Source organism: Neovison vison, chromosome 11 (genome assembly GCF_020171115.1).
Source record: "Neovison vison isolate M4711 chromosome 11, ASM_NN_V1, whole genome shotgun sequence".
Taxonomy (NCBI): Eukaryota; Metazoa; Chordata; class Mammalia; order Carnivora; family Mustelidae; genus Neogale; species Neogale vison.
The window spans coordinates 18,405,379-18,420,371 of NC_058101.1; the positions used below are offsets into that span (position 1 = coordinate 18,405,379).

General features: G+C 36.0%; 1 protein-coding gene across 14 annotated transcripts in view; it reads right to left on the minus strand.

Moving 5' to 3' along the window:
- Window positions 1–14,993, minus strand: part of ADGRL3 (adhesion G protein-coupled receptor L3) — a 793,594-nt gene that overhangs the window by 288,384 nt on the left and 490,217 nt on the right. Inside the window, exon 1 of one of the 14 annotated variants that reach the window (XM_044268175.1) lies at window positions 10,046–10,081. The exons of the other annotated variants lie outside the window; for them this stretch is intronic. The gene's annotated coding sequence lies outside the window, so the exon portion shown is untranslated. Of the gene's footprint in view, window positions 1–10,045; window positions 10,082–14,993 lie in introns of those variants that run through there. 14 annotated transcript variants of the gene reach the window in all.

Consider the following 14,993-nt stretch of genomic DNA (forward strand, 5'->3'; position numbering starts at 1 on the left):
TAAAGTATTGGGATCAGGCTTTACCTAGGAATAATGTCGACCTTTTGGTAACATTTCTAGAGAGTTTATAAAAGTCTGTTTAGTTCGTTATATATCACAACTCCTTCCTATATTGTGCTGTCAGATTTTGATCAATATGCAGAATTTATCATTATTACAACTACAAAGCATAATGTCTCCTGCACAGAGTGTTAAATTAAGTGGAGCCACATGGTAAATGTGGGGCACAACTTACTCAAAGGATAGCCACTGTCCAAACAAAACAAGATAAAATAAACAAAAACCCACATCAGTGGGTTTTCCTTGAAAAATATGAATCTTGACAATCATGTAAATGTAGTAGGTCAGCAAATAGTTATGTTGAGAGGGCAACACACTAAGTGAGTTATACAGACAGTGCTATATTTGTGAATGATCTTTAATGTATTCAAGAGAACCACCAAGATTCTGGTATTTGGATGTGTTTTAAATGCACATGGATACATACAAGTTCACAACCACTGATGTACAGTGTAAGCGTAATCTACAATACCCTCACTCAGTAACACCCTTTTGGAATTAGACCTCTTGGCTTTCCACCTGGGCAGAAAAATTGATGGGTCAACCATCCAGGACAAAGGCAAGAGCTCCTGTGGGCAGGTACCTAGAATACTGCATGTTACAGTCTCCAGAAAAGTAAAGGGATATTGTGAAGAGACCAAAGAAAGGTAGGGCAGACCCATCAATAAATTATTTTGACCCATCAATTATACTGACCCTTCAATTATATTGACCCATCAATAAGGTTTTGAAGTTCAAGACTGGTCAATGGCCACTTCCCACCACTGACCCATTGGCTTTTCTTTCTGTAAATATCATCTATTGCTTCTGAACAAAGTCATTAAAAATATTTCTTTTGTAAATACAGAATTTCACAAAGGCTTCAACTCCAAAACCTACCTAGGGAAACCTACCACCCAGCCACTTCAGAACTGCATTCATTCATTCATTCATTCGTTCATTCATTGAGGAGGGAGAGAAAAAGAGACAGAATATGATGGAGGAGGGGCAGAGGGAGAGACAGAATCTCAAAGAGGTTCCACGCTCAGTGTTGTTCCCAACAGGGGCTCAAACCCAGGACCCTGAGATCACAACGTGAGCTGGTATCAAAAGTCTAATGTTCAACCAACTGAGCCGCCCAGGTGCCCCAGAACTTCTTTCAATGTCATTGCTTAGACACTTGGATAAGATGAAGAACCCATGTTATGTGTAAATATCTAGAAGAGTAGCTTCTACTAACCACGTTCAGCTTAGGAAGTAAAAAAGCATGTTTTCCAGGTTAATTATTTCAAAGCTTCAACCACAGCAAAACCCACTTGGCTATCGTAAAATCTTATGCTTCTTTGAGTAATTGTTGCCTAGGAGATAGCATGCCCACATTCTGATAAAAGTCACTGGGACCCAAAAGTCACTCTAGGAAGTCTGATGCATTCACCTATTTAAATTCTATACTATCATGTGTAACCCTCTCTGCCCAAGTATTAGTAGCTTGAATAAAGCAGTAATTTGATTGCAATCATTAACAATGCCTATATTAATCATTACTGGGAGAATTAAGATTGATCTATGAAAAATAATTTACTCAACAAATAGTTCATTGGACAGTATATTTTACTTGGCTGAATAGTGTAGCAGTTGAGAGAACAGGTTTGAGTCACATCATTTCAAATGAGTTCAAATCCTGATGCTACCTTGGCATAGCTATATATCATTGTGTGAGGTACATAAGGTTTCTGTGCTTTGTTTCCTTGTTGTTAAAAAAAGATAAAGTAAAATAAATTTCTTTACCTGTCCAGCTTATTTTCATAATAAACAGGGCCTAACACAGAGTAAACACTTTGTAACTGCAAGTATTACTCTTACTATTATTGTTTTTTTAAATAAATATATGATTTCTGCATTGCATAAGCAGAAAATTAAATACATGGGCTAATTAGATAACATTTAAATATGAAATCAAGTACTATGTTAAAGATGAATTGGGCTAAAATGAGCTAAAAATAATAGGCTAAATTTAAGAATTTAAGAAGTTCTACAAATGAAAGTTTGTGCTACAAATGATAAGAAGGACGTATATCAAGATCAATTATAACTCTTTGAAATGGTCTATGGATAAAGTAGGGCTTAAACTGAATATTTAAGAGTTGTTAAGAATGGAATAGCAATTCTTTAACTTTGATCAATTTTCATTTGTAACTGAAAAAATGTAAGTAAAAAAAAAAATCATCATTGTATTTCTTTGACACCTTACTGAATTTTCCTCTTTCTACTTAAAAATACATCCAAGAAATTCTGAATTTTCAACTTGGAAATTTTGCATTTAAAAAATCTGAGAGCTTAAGGGTTTAAATAAGCAGTAACTTAAAAACAAAACAAAATAAAAACAGTATCCTTAAAACTGTCTTAAGCCTCCCTTAAAAATAAGAATAATCAAAGCTTTCTTTCTAGTGATATAGAAAAACACACACACACACACACAAAAACAACAAACGTCCAGCAACTGCAATTAAAGAAAAGCATTTGAAAGGTAAGATTTATGACTTTGATACATTACTTTACCTAGAATGAGACAATTTATTATATAGTTCTAAATCCCTCTACATCCCAAATGACGCTTATTGTTGGCAAAGAGGCCACCCTCTCCCAGTGCCAGTGTAAATTCTCATATTTTTTATGAATAAACAAGAAAACGTCAGCAATACTAAACAAAAGGGAAATGGCAAATTTGGAAAGAAGCCAGTAACTGTGCCAAATGACCCATGAAACCTGAATTTCAGAAGGGAATGTCTGAAATTTGGGTGAATGGAAAGCCACATTCTGAAGAAAAATTACACGTGTTGGCCACAAAAGAAGGGAAAGAAGAAAAGACAGAATGACTGACCCACACTGAGTTTGAACCAGAGTAATACACACAATGACACTGTGAGTTAAGCCCTCCACAGTGCCTCTAACAGGGTCCTGGGAGGCTTAAAGCAGGTATGTGGGCACATATGGGCCTCTCCTCAGGGGGTCTCAGAACAGTGGCCGATCCTACATACCACGGTACATGCCAGGATGCATACGAAAAGAGAGAAACACGTGAAACTCTGGGGTTTTCCTTTCCTTTCCGTAATTATTTTCCATTTGCTTAAAAAGATTCTTACACGCTGCAAAGACTTTCGAAGATCTGATCAGACAACTAAAAACGTCCGTGTGCTTGAGCAAAGTGAAACGAATATAGCCTGAAGAAAATCAAGGTCAAGCAAATACCTTTACAATAAGTTGAAAAGATAGTAAAATTAATACCTTAAAAAAATGAACAAACTGCCACTTATTATTATTATTTTTTTTTAATGAAAAGTCTCCCTTGGCATTTTACCTTTCTTGGCAAGTATGAGAATGCACAGAAGGGTACGTCGTACGGAAATGTTTACTGAGTGGCAAGGGGAGAGACTGATACTTTATTTTTTAAAATCAATCTTCGATTCGCTGTGATATCAAATAACAAAGCCTGGGCTAACTTGACCTTCTTTAGCAATTACAATTTTTATGTTCCCATTAAAATCCTTCAGCCAGTGATAGTGTTGTCCTGTGAAGCATTGTTAATTAGATTTTAAAGAGTGTTACACACTAGGTCTTCTACAGGGCATAGGAGCTACCCCAAAGAAAGAGTATCTTGCTCTGCACTTTCGAAGCAAGGAATGATGGGACCGTGATGACAGACCATCTCCGAGGGCACAGATACTAGTCCTCATCTTTTCTCCGTCCTGGTTTCCAAACACACGTTTTTTGTAAAAGGGAAAACGGTTAAAATAAACATCAAAGCAAACAACAGAAGAAATATATCATAAAGGAGCATCATATGGCGTGGTGGAGGAAGGGGACAGATTCTCTGGTGACAGGGTTTGGTCTTTATTGGTGCCCATTTTCTCTTTCATCTGCCTCTTTGAGTCACTGCCCAGCAAGACCATCCTAATTTGCTCTCCCTAACAATAGAAATAGCAGTCTTGATGCCTACCTCTTTTATAAATTGATCCATTTGTCCTAATACTAGATGCTATCTTTTTATACTGGGTACTTTAACTTCAAATTCATATTTTTTTTTTTTTCAAATGTCGGATGGACCTATTTCGCCTGGGTTGGCGTCTCCCACACACTGGGTATACAGAAATAATTAAATACCAAGTTCCCAGAGTAACCATTTCATTTCTTAAGCTAGTAACTGAAAGGAACGTTTGTATTGTTTTTGCATTTATTCAACAATGTACAGTTGCCCTGAGCATTTTCATACTGGGGTTGTAAATGGATCATGTTTCTTAGTCAAAATCAGTGTACTGAAAAAAGAAAACCAATGTTTGTTGAGCATTTACTTCGTATAAGGTACGTTCTAAGCATTTCTTTCTTTCTTTTTTTTTTTAAGATTTTTATTTATTTACTTGACAGAGAAAGAGGTATCACAGAGAGGCAGGCAGAGAGAGAGGGGGAAGCAGGCTCCCCGCCCAACAGAGAGCCGGATGCGGGGCTTGATCACAGGACCCTGAGACCATGACCTGAGCTGAAGGCAGAGGCTTAATCCACTGAGGAATCCAGGTGCCCCTGAGCATTTCAATTTATCTAGTTCCTCAACAATTATATAAGGTAGATACTATCATTATATATTATATATACTATATTATAGAGTATATTATATAGTATATTATATATACTATCCCCAAGCTATAAATCAGGAAGCTGAGGCACAGTGGATTTGAGTAAATTACTCAAAATATCTTAGCCACTAGGTAAAACTACTTCATGAAATAATAAAACACAAAGGAAAATTGTGGGTAACAAGACAAATGACTTTTGTACAACGGGAGGAAATATATGTCTAGAGAAATATATTAGTGATGTTGAGTTACAGCACAAGCAAGATCCTAGCGTGAATGCAGAGATGGCTTCTAAGTACCTAAAAATGAAAATGGAATCATTTACAAACTGCCTCTCATTAGTACCACTCTCTTTATAGAGAGAAAATCAGAAAACTCAGGAATAAATAGTTTACTGGATTCCAGACATCTTTGGCAAAGTTCATCCTGATAGATAAGTGGAAAGAATGTAGGAATAAAAGCAAACAAACAACAGATGAACGGGGTGATTCATTTAAGGGGACTCAAAGCTATCCCCAAAGATCTGGACACAATCACTGTAGTCAAACAGATCCCTGGGTAAGTTAAGGTTGCGCAATTAGTTCTTGTGGCATTCAGCAAACCTCTGTCCTTCATACTGATCACTTTAATATTAATATTCAGTTGATGAAATCAAAGGCATAAAAGTAAAATCTGTTCACACAAAGCTAGGAGCTCTAATAAAAAAGGAATTCAGAATGAATATTTGAAAAAGTCCTTTAAATAACAGGCAAGAATAAAGGACTGATAGTAATAAAATGTAAATGCAAATTTTACTTAAAAATGGTTCGTTCATGTTTAAAAGTTGAATAATTACTGGGATAATTTTAAAAATTCACATAAATCGAGTACAATTGACTGAAATTCAAAGGGAACGTGCCCTCTGAACATGTTGTCAAAAGAGAGAAAACACACAGTGCCCTAGAAAAGGCAAGTAAAGTACTGTTTTCTGAGCAATGTATTTTGAGAGCGCTATCCATCAAGGTGGACTAGTCCAAAGATTGAGACGGGAAAGGTGGGGTCGAGAAACCACGAGCAAATAAACCAGAGCAACGAGCAGGAAAAACCAGTCAGGGCCTGGTTGTCCTACCACCCTTTATACATGCCATGTCTCCTCTACTCAGTGGGCTCTGTAACTGACCTGGCTCCGAGTGATGGAACACAGTCCATAAACTACTGGCCTTACCCTTTGGATCTAAGGCTACAGTTCCTGTGTCATGAGTTTTCTTCATTTGTTTGTCCCCAATCCTCATGCCCAGATTTAAACTGTTCTTTTCTCTCCTATCACCCCCTTCTAACATTCCTCACATCTTAATAACTCAAGAGCTTCTCTCTTTTACAATCCTTATCTTATCACGGAACATGATTCTTTTGTTAAAAATATGTTCAAATCCATATTCCCTAGGTTAACTTTTTTTTAAGATCACTCTAAGCTAACATGAAGTTAAGAACTTCCTTTAATTATGTCCCCATGCTAATTTGTGCTAAATGTACTGATTTGTATTGTGGTTCCAGAAGATGAGAGAAAAGAGGGTAGGGATAGCTTATTATTTTGTGTCTTACAAATGTATTTAATGACGGACACAGTCTTCTCCCAGGGACCCTCAAATACATTGCACAGCAGATGTTCCGTAGAAAGTACTTTGAGAAATGCTGCTCTACAGAATTCTGTAAGGTAATTTGCTTCTTTCTCTTTGAACTGCTTTCCCCTAGAATCTAGGTTCTTCCCTAGATTCTGGGTTAACTGCTTTCAACTTTGACATACCTTCTCCACATACATCTCCAGCATGTTTTCCTTCACCAGTCCTTTAGTTCATTGTCTACCTTTTTTCCTTCTTTGGTTAGTTTGAGATACTTCTACCACTCTCAGAATTTCACTTGTACCTTTATACCAATGATTCCTGAATGTCCACTTCTTCCTGAGGGGCAGCCTAGTGACGTGGTTCAGCATACGGACTCTGAAGAAGCTCAAATCTCAAGTCTACTGAGTAGCTGTATGACCTTGGGTTTTCGTAGTCTTTGTTCAACCAGTTTTGGAAATTAAATCAGGTTTCAGGTAAAAATGGATCAAAACCTTATTAATGGCCATTATTTTTCTTTCTATTCTGACCCTTTAGGCTGTCATCCTTGTTGAGCCCTGCAGACTCCACCAGCACCTCAAACTTAAAGTATTTAAGACTTACTTTCAACTCCAAATCACTGAACTCTACAAATCAACATTTCTTGATTTTTCTATTGTAAATAATGGTATGCCTACTTCACCACACAATCACTACAGCTCAAAACTCAGTTCTTGACTTTTACCGCACTCAAGATGGTTAGTTTCTGCAAAATTTTCTTTACTGCCTCATCCCAATCTCATTCCTTTCTGTGACTCTCATTGGCTCCTTGTGTCAGGTGGAATTATACAGCAACTGGACTGTGGCACTCCCCTAACTCATTTACTTACGATTCTTTCCTCAATCAATGGCATCTGAATGCAACTGTCATTGTCTTCTCTGACATTACTCTGGCAATACCTTTGTGTCCTTTAAACTGATATTTAAGGGAAGATTTGTCCTCTCTTCAATCAAAACTTGGTATTTTATTTTAGACTATTCTGTAATGTAAAATCTACTTGGGTTCTCTAGCTATATGAGGTTTCCTCTTTCATATTCTCATTTGGAGGCACTTGTGGCATTACGTGGAATATTCCAGTGTTTTATGCAATTATTTATTCTTACCATAGACCACGAGCACTCTGAATATAGAAACAATGTCTTATTCATATCCATAGCCTCTTTTTTTTTCCCTTGAATTTCAGTGTAGTTAACACAGAGTGATATATTAGTTTCTGGTGTACAATGCAGTGATTCAACAACTCCATATATTAGTTAGTGCTTTTAGTTTGTACTTTTAATTTTTAAAAAAGATTTTATTTATTTATTTGTCTGTTGAGAGAGACAGACAGAGCGCAAGCAAGGGAAGCGGCAGGCAGAGGAAGAAGTAGGCTCCCTGCTAAGCAAGTACCCTGATGATGCAGGATTCGATCCCCGGACCCTGGTATCATGACCTGAGCTGAAGGCAGAGGCTTAACTGACTGAGCCACCCAGGCGTCCCAAGACAAGTGTACTTGTATGGCTCATCACCCACTTACCCTTTTATTTTTAAATATTTTTTTATTTATTTAGGTGAGAGAGCGAGAACGAGCCAGGGCAGGGGCCAATGGAAGGGTAGAGAGAGAATTTTCAGGCCAGCTCTCCACTGAGTGTGGCGCCTGCTTCCGGACTTGATCACATGACCTGAGCCAAAATCAAGAGTCAGTGCCTGACCAGAGGAGCAACTGAGGCACCCACCTATTTCCTCCTAAGTCACTTTCCACAGTGTTTGGGAAATACCTGACACAATATTTGGGAATTTATTTATATACATTTCATGAATTAACTCATATATAACCTCTTTCTCTCTCAATGGCCGCTTCCCCCTCAAGTATTGGTTTTCTTTTCAGAACTCTTACAATTTCGTATCTAAGCATCATGCCATGTACCTGAGCACTTTCCTATCAGATTGTAACTTCTTGTAAACATGATTTATTCATAATACTTTCAAATTAAGCAATTTTCAAGTGGCTCCTGAATGAAACAGCATATTTTGTTAGAAAAGTCAATGCATTCAACATTACTTATTCCTATATAATTGAGTTGCTTTCTAGAAGGGCTTATTATCTGTTTAGGACCCACTTAGCATGAAAGCAAAAACAAACCAATTTACAATGTTAAAAATAAAAGTCTTCATGGGTTTTCTCTGTTCACATTCTTAAATCCTCTATTTCACAATTCTACTGAGAATAATTTTTTTTAAACCCCCAACCATCTTTAAGCCCTTCCATAAACTGATACCAAGTCTAAAACCCATTCTCTGGCCCACAGGCCCTGTAGGATCTGAATCAATCCTGTGTCTTCCTCTCCAACCTCACCTGGTTCTATTTTGTTTCCTGCTGCACTCAGTGCATAACATACCACAGGACATGGAGTAACCAGTTAATAAATGACTCCTAAAAAATTATAAAGCAAATTACTTATTAGAGTTGATTAGCAAAAAAATTCTAAAAAATCACATATTCATTTGCACCGCATCTGATACTCAACTTACTCCTTCCAGTTCTTTTCCCTCATATTTAAATTCTCATTACAGCATATCAGAGTGCCCTTTGAAAAACACTTTTGGAAAACTCAGCTTTTCTCCTCTGGCCCATTTTTTCCATCTGTAAAAGTAAAGGAATCCTTCTCAGCTCGTGGCTACCTCATAAGGAGGTAATGCCGTAAACATTAACAAGCTCGCATTCGGAGTGCTCAAGACTTCCTCAGATAAAAGATGTTACCAAGTATAAAGTATTATTACCGTTTCTGATAGGATTACATTCTGATTGGGAAAGTATAAATGGGAGTCCCTGGAGGAAGAAGCACACTAATGGTTTAAGTGAGATGCTGAAGCCTCTAGATAAACTAATTTAAGTCAAAGCTCCAGAGTTTAAAAGAAAGTAATTTTAACTGGATTAAATAATGCCACCCATCACACAAGAACACTCTGCCATTTACATAAAAACATAATTTTAAAGTGGATTTTCTGGAAGTCTATGCAATATGCAATTACCTCAGTTTATAAGCGGGGGCTGGAATCAAAGATCAAAATATACTGTAAGCGAATGAGGAATCACTCACAAGAATGATTCTATCATACTTGATCATACAATTTTTCCAAATAAACTCACACACTACAAAAACTTATATAAATGATGTATAATTGGTAAAAATTTAAAAGTAAGTTTTTGAGAATGTCACAAGTTCTCTTTTCCACTCAGTAAGGTCAGCGACCTACTGTTTTTTCCCCTTTGGGCCTCAGCTTTTCACCCAATTCCTAGCATATAGCACTGGAGCTCAATAAGTATTTTTTGTTTAATAAATCATATAGTTCACAATCATTAATACTATATAACAACACAGAGCAAGTCAGTTTGGGTACTAATGCATCAAAGGAAGAGTCAGAAACCCAACAGAGGAAACTAAGGTGAGTAATATTCTTTTCTATGAATCCCAATGTTATTTTTTAAGATTTTATTTATTTATTTACTTGACAGAGAGAGATCACAAGTAGGCAGAGAGGCAGGTAAAGAGAGAGAGAGAGAGAGAGAGAGGAAGAAGCAGGCTCCCCACTGAGCAGAGAGCCCAATGAGGGGCTTGATCCCAGGACCCTGAGATCATGACCTGAGCCGAAGGCAGAGGCTTAACGCACTGAGCCACCCAGGCGCCCCATGAATCCCAACTTTTAATTGTGGGAAGCATCTTGAATAGCATTTACATATTTTAAGCATTCCTCCATACCTGAGAGATATGATACAGTTGAGAATGATCTGCTACAGTCCAGTGACCTCTCCTGGGCAGCACGTGACAGAAATGTCTCTGTGGTTAAGCAGTAAATGTAACAAGCTAATTTCAGATGAGTAAGTGGGATTCCATGCAAATGGCATAGGCCCTCTGAAGAAGAAGTGGTACAGAACCTTTGTACCTACCTCGTGGGTTTCCGAAGAGGGCACTGGCTCAAGTTCAAAGACACAACAAAGTCCTCTAAGGATAACCAAACTATGCTACAATTATTAAGCCAGCTACTGGAGAACCAAGAAATGGACAGAAATCCAGGTGATGCAGTTTCTTGAAAACACCTTTGCCTCTTCTACAGGGTTCACTGAACTTTTGGATGTTACCCTTTATTCTTATCCATTTTCAAATAATGTCAAATATGTCTAATTTGTAACCTTGTTGAGGCAGATTTTTAAAATCCACTTCATTGTATTATTTCTATTCCAAATCTTCACTGATTTTCAGTTTTGAAGATTTCTTTCTCCTCGTATAGAATCTGGAAATATCTATATTTTATATCTATATATCTATAGATATAGATCTGTATCTATATCTATATAGATATAGATCTATATATATATCTAGATATATATCTATATAGATATATATAGATATATATCTAGATATATATATAGATCTAGATCTATAGATATAGACAGATCTATCTATATATATATATATTTTATATAGATATAGATATAGATTTTATATATCAAACACTGTCATAGTTACTTGTGAATTTGCATTACCTCACCTATTTGATGATAAGTTTTTAAGGATATTGAAGTTATGTTTGTACTTAATCTTCAGTTGGTCATTTAATCAATAGTACTAAGTATCTACTATGGATTGAGCAATGTGATACATAATGGGATATGAACATGGACAAGAAATATGTAGTTCCTGGAAACATGGGACTTGGGGGATATATCACTTGTCTCTCATATACAAGGCATTTAATAAATATTTATAGATGGTATAGAAGAAAACTTTTCTCCTGTCGTAGGTGGAATTTTAAAATATAGCATCTGTTACAATCATAATTAAAATATAACCTAACTGGACACATATCTTACATAATTAACTTAATAAGTCATCACTTGAATCCATGGTAATAATGGTTAAAAAGAAATAAAATAGATAATTAAAACCACAGTTAACCTACTATTTTCTTACGGAAGGAAAATTACTATGAAGGTAAAGTATCACCTGTAGGTGATTCATAAAATTCAGATAGTCAAAACCTTATGGTAGGAAGCAAACTGCTTTCTGGAATAGTATAGTCCCTCTAACTCTGTGGATTCAAATCAGATTTGATTAGAAATAAGTTTAATGAAGAAATTCAACCCTCGGGGCACCTGGGTGGCTCAGTTGTTAAGGGTCTGACTTCGGCTCAGGTCATGATCCCAGGGTCCTGGGATCGAGCCCTGCATCAGGCTTCCTGCTTGGTGGGAAACCTGCTTCTCCCTCTCCCATTCCCTCTGCGTGTGTTCCTTCTCTTGCTGTGTCTCTCTCTGTCAAATAAATAAATAAAATCTTAAAAAAAAAAAAAAAAAAGACGCAACCCTCAAAAATTTATCACCAAACATTTTGCTAGGGGTTTCCTCTATCATAGTTATTTGTTATAAATGTAGTTAATGACTGTATTCAGTGACTATTTGCTACACTAGAAAGAAAACATCTTAAGGACAAGACAAGAATCTCTTCCACCTTATTCATTTTTCCATGAAGACTTCTTTGCATGCCACTTATATTAATTTTATATAAGATTCAACTATTGTGAAAACTTTGTAATTTTTGGAGTAAGCAAAAAATCTTCTTGTTGAGTAAATAAAATATTCACACCTCAAATGTGGCCAAGTTTTTCATAAATTAAATTTCTATTTGTTTCCTCTTTGTACATGTAGTCACACCTTAAGAAAGCAATTGCAAATTTTTCAGTAAGGAAAGGCAGAAAAATGAGATGATTATATGATAGGTGCCTGGATTACAAATAAAATGCTCTTTTGAAGTCATTTTCATTTGCTTGCTTCAGAAATAATCTTGAGAATTACATTATATATATTGCTCCATATTAGAAGAAACCAAGTACTACAGATTTCCATAAGCCAGTTAGAAAATGAATATCATACGTGAAGCCTGCACATATATTTCAAACTTTTAGCATTAGAAGATGACTAGAAATTATTAACTACCTTGACAAAGAACTTGGACTCCCTGATGCTCTCCTAAATAGACTCACAGTATATCTGTTCCATTTTACTGTACATAGTCTTTACCAAATTTCACAAGATGCTATTTAATATCAAGCTGAAGAAAGCTGACACGACCAGTCTTTTCTTGCCAAATATTGGAAAATTTAATTAAATAGACATTTGACTTCAAGAAGGCAATGTTGAAAACTAAATAAACTTTATCCTTTTAACCTTATTGACTGGCCAGAGTAACATGAAAACATCAATACCTCATCTGCAATGAGAACTCATATTGGATGAACTTTGTCTCTGTCAGGGATGTGATTACTAATGGAGGTGGTGGAGCCGGACTTAAAATCAAATTACTCTGGTGTGACAGCTTCATCTCAGACTTAACATAATCTTTATTCTACCACTTTGAAATCTCTTGGTGATTTAATAATACTGAATTTAAGGCTCAAGCATCATAAGCTATAGGTATGACAGCTAGAATTCAAGGGTGCTAAATTTTTGGTTTGTCAAAAACACACAATAAAAAAAAATAGAATAAATTTCGGTTGGACAAAAGTTATCCACTTGCTTTGAAGCTTTAGAAGAGTGAACAAGACAGCTTAAAGTTTCGTCTGGTTACTTTACGTAGGAAACTTAAATAAATGGTGTTTAATAGTGAGTGAAAGTGCGATAATAGAATGGCATAAAACCAAAGGATACACTTTCTGTTATTAACAATTATTGCTTTTCTTTTCACAAAAGTGGAGATCCTACAAAACCAGGAAGAAAACAACAATAAAAACTGTCCTTAACTTTAAGTACATCAGATCATAGATTTCGGCATTTTCCCCTGAGTTCTAAATTCCACACAGGGAAGCTTTATGAACAATGAAATTATACGATAGTTTAGGACATGAAGGGATTGCTATGAAGCAATAATAATTTTTAAGATAAAAATTCACATTTTTTTCCATGACTAGTCAAGAACATACCAGAACTACCTACTGCATAGTTACTGAAAGAGTAGAATCACTGGATTCTTCAAAGTATAAAAATTCAACAAAGTATAATAATTTTAATATGAGACTGGACTGGAGAAAGGCTCTTCAAAATTTAAAGACATATTGACACGATCAATGAGAGAGTCAGAAAGAAAGACTGAATGACTCATGATCAGGTGGAAGGTATATAAAACTCCAACAACCAGTAGTGTGATTGTACAGCTGTTCATACGGAGTTTGAAAAATAGAGAGGAATGAAAGAAAGTACAGAAAAGAGGGAAAGAAATTAGTGCCAAAAAGAAATAAGAAAGAAAAATAAGAGAATGCAATTTGATTATTATGTAGAAGATAATTTCACACAAGTCAGAGGAAGTGTTTAGTAAAGGAGGAGCAATAAATGGTCATAATTACTGCAGAGATACTAAGATGACTTCTGTGAAAATCAAGCTTGACTCAAAAGGAAGTTTCAGATGATTTTTTGAAAAAAAATATTATCAGTAAAATCATGGAGGAAAAAGATTGTGAAGAGGTGATCATTGAAGTAGATCATTAAGGTAAAAAATAGAAACAAAACTTCCAGCTTTGCTGCCAGCACAGAAGTTAGTGTAACAGTCCCTCCTTTTTGGAGTAGTTCAATGTTACTTTGTTTTCTCCTCTAATAGGTATTTTCATTAAGTTAGCTGCACTGCCTGTGACAGATGTCATTCAAGACATTCCCACAGTTTACTTAATGAAAATTTTCCCAATCAACTGATTGTACAGATACAAAAACACATCCCTCAAACATCAGCAAAGGCTAAAAATAGTCAGTGGTATTGGGTCAGTCACTTCGCTGGAGGATGAAAGGTCACAGTCTCTATCCCTCTCAGATTTTCTCCAGAGCTTGAGCCATTAACTCTGGTCAGCAGAAAAGTTCTCTTGAGTCAAGTTGCAAGTGCCTCACTGCTGTTGAAGATAAAGCAGATGTTCTAGCAGATCAAGCAAGATAATCTCAGCAGTAAAGATAAAGATTTCAACATCATTCACCTTCTGACATAATGAAGAAAAAAAAAATCCACCAGTAGGGGAATGACTGAATACATTGTCTCTACATCAAACCATGAACTACTTTAAAGCCCTTAAAAAGAAGTAAATAAAATTATGCCAGCTGACTAACGGGAAACTTCGTAAGACGTTGTATAGTGTAGTCATAGAGCGAGAAAAGCAAGATGTGTATAATACGATCCTGTTTTTGTAAATACACAAATACAGCCATATTTAAACCAATATTCATGTAAAAGTCTCCAAAGGACATGTGAGTACATAGAGGACTGTGAAGAATGCACACTACACATACACACCCCCCTATACACATGCACATATACATACATACACACAAGTATGTGTGTGGGGGGGGTTATGTATATACACATATATTTTTCATTTATTTATTTTATCCACATAAAATTGTATGTGTATATGGATACACACTTGAAGCAATACCTAAAAGAATAGTCATGGCAATGTTAGTTGAATTTATCTCCAGTGGTAGAAACTCAAGTATTTACTTTCATCTTCATTTTATTATTAGCTTACTTATCATCTATGTAACCAGGAAAGAAAAGACATTTTATTGTACAGGAAAAAGGCAAATGGCGTGGCTTCGATTTAATTTATAGTCTGAAATCAGCCATGGATGGCCCATATACTCCTAGATAAATGAGCATTCTAGGATCACTGATACTC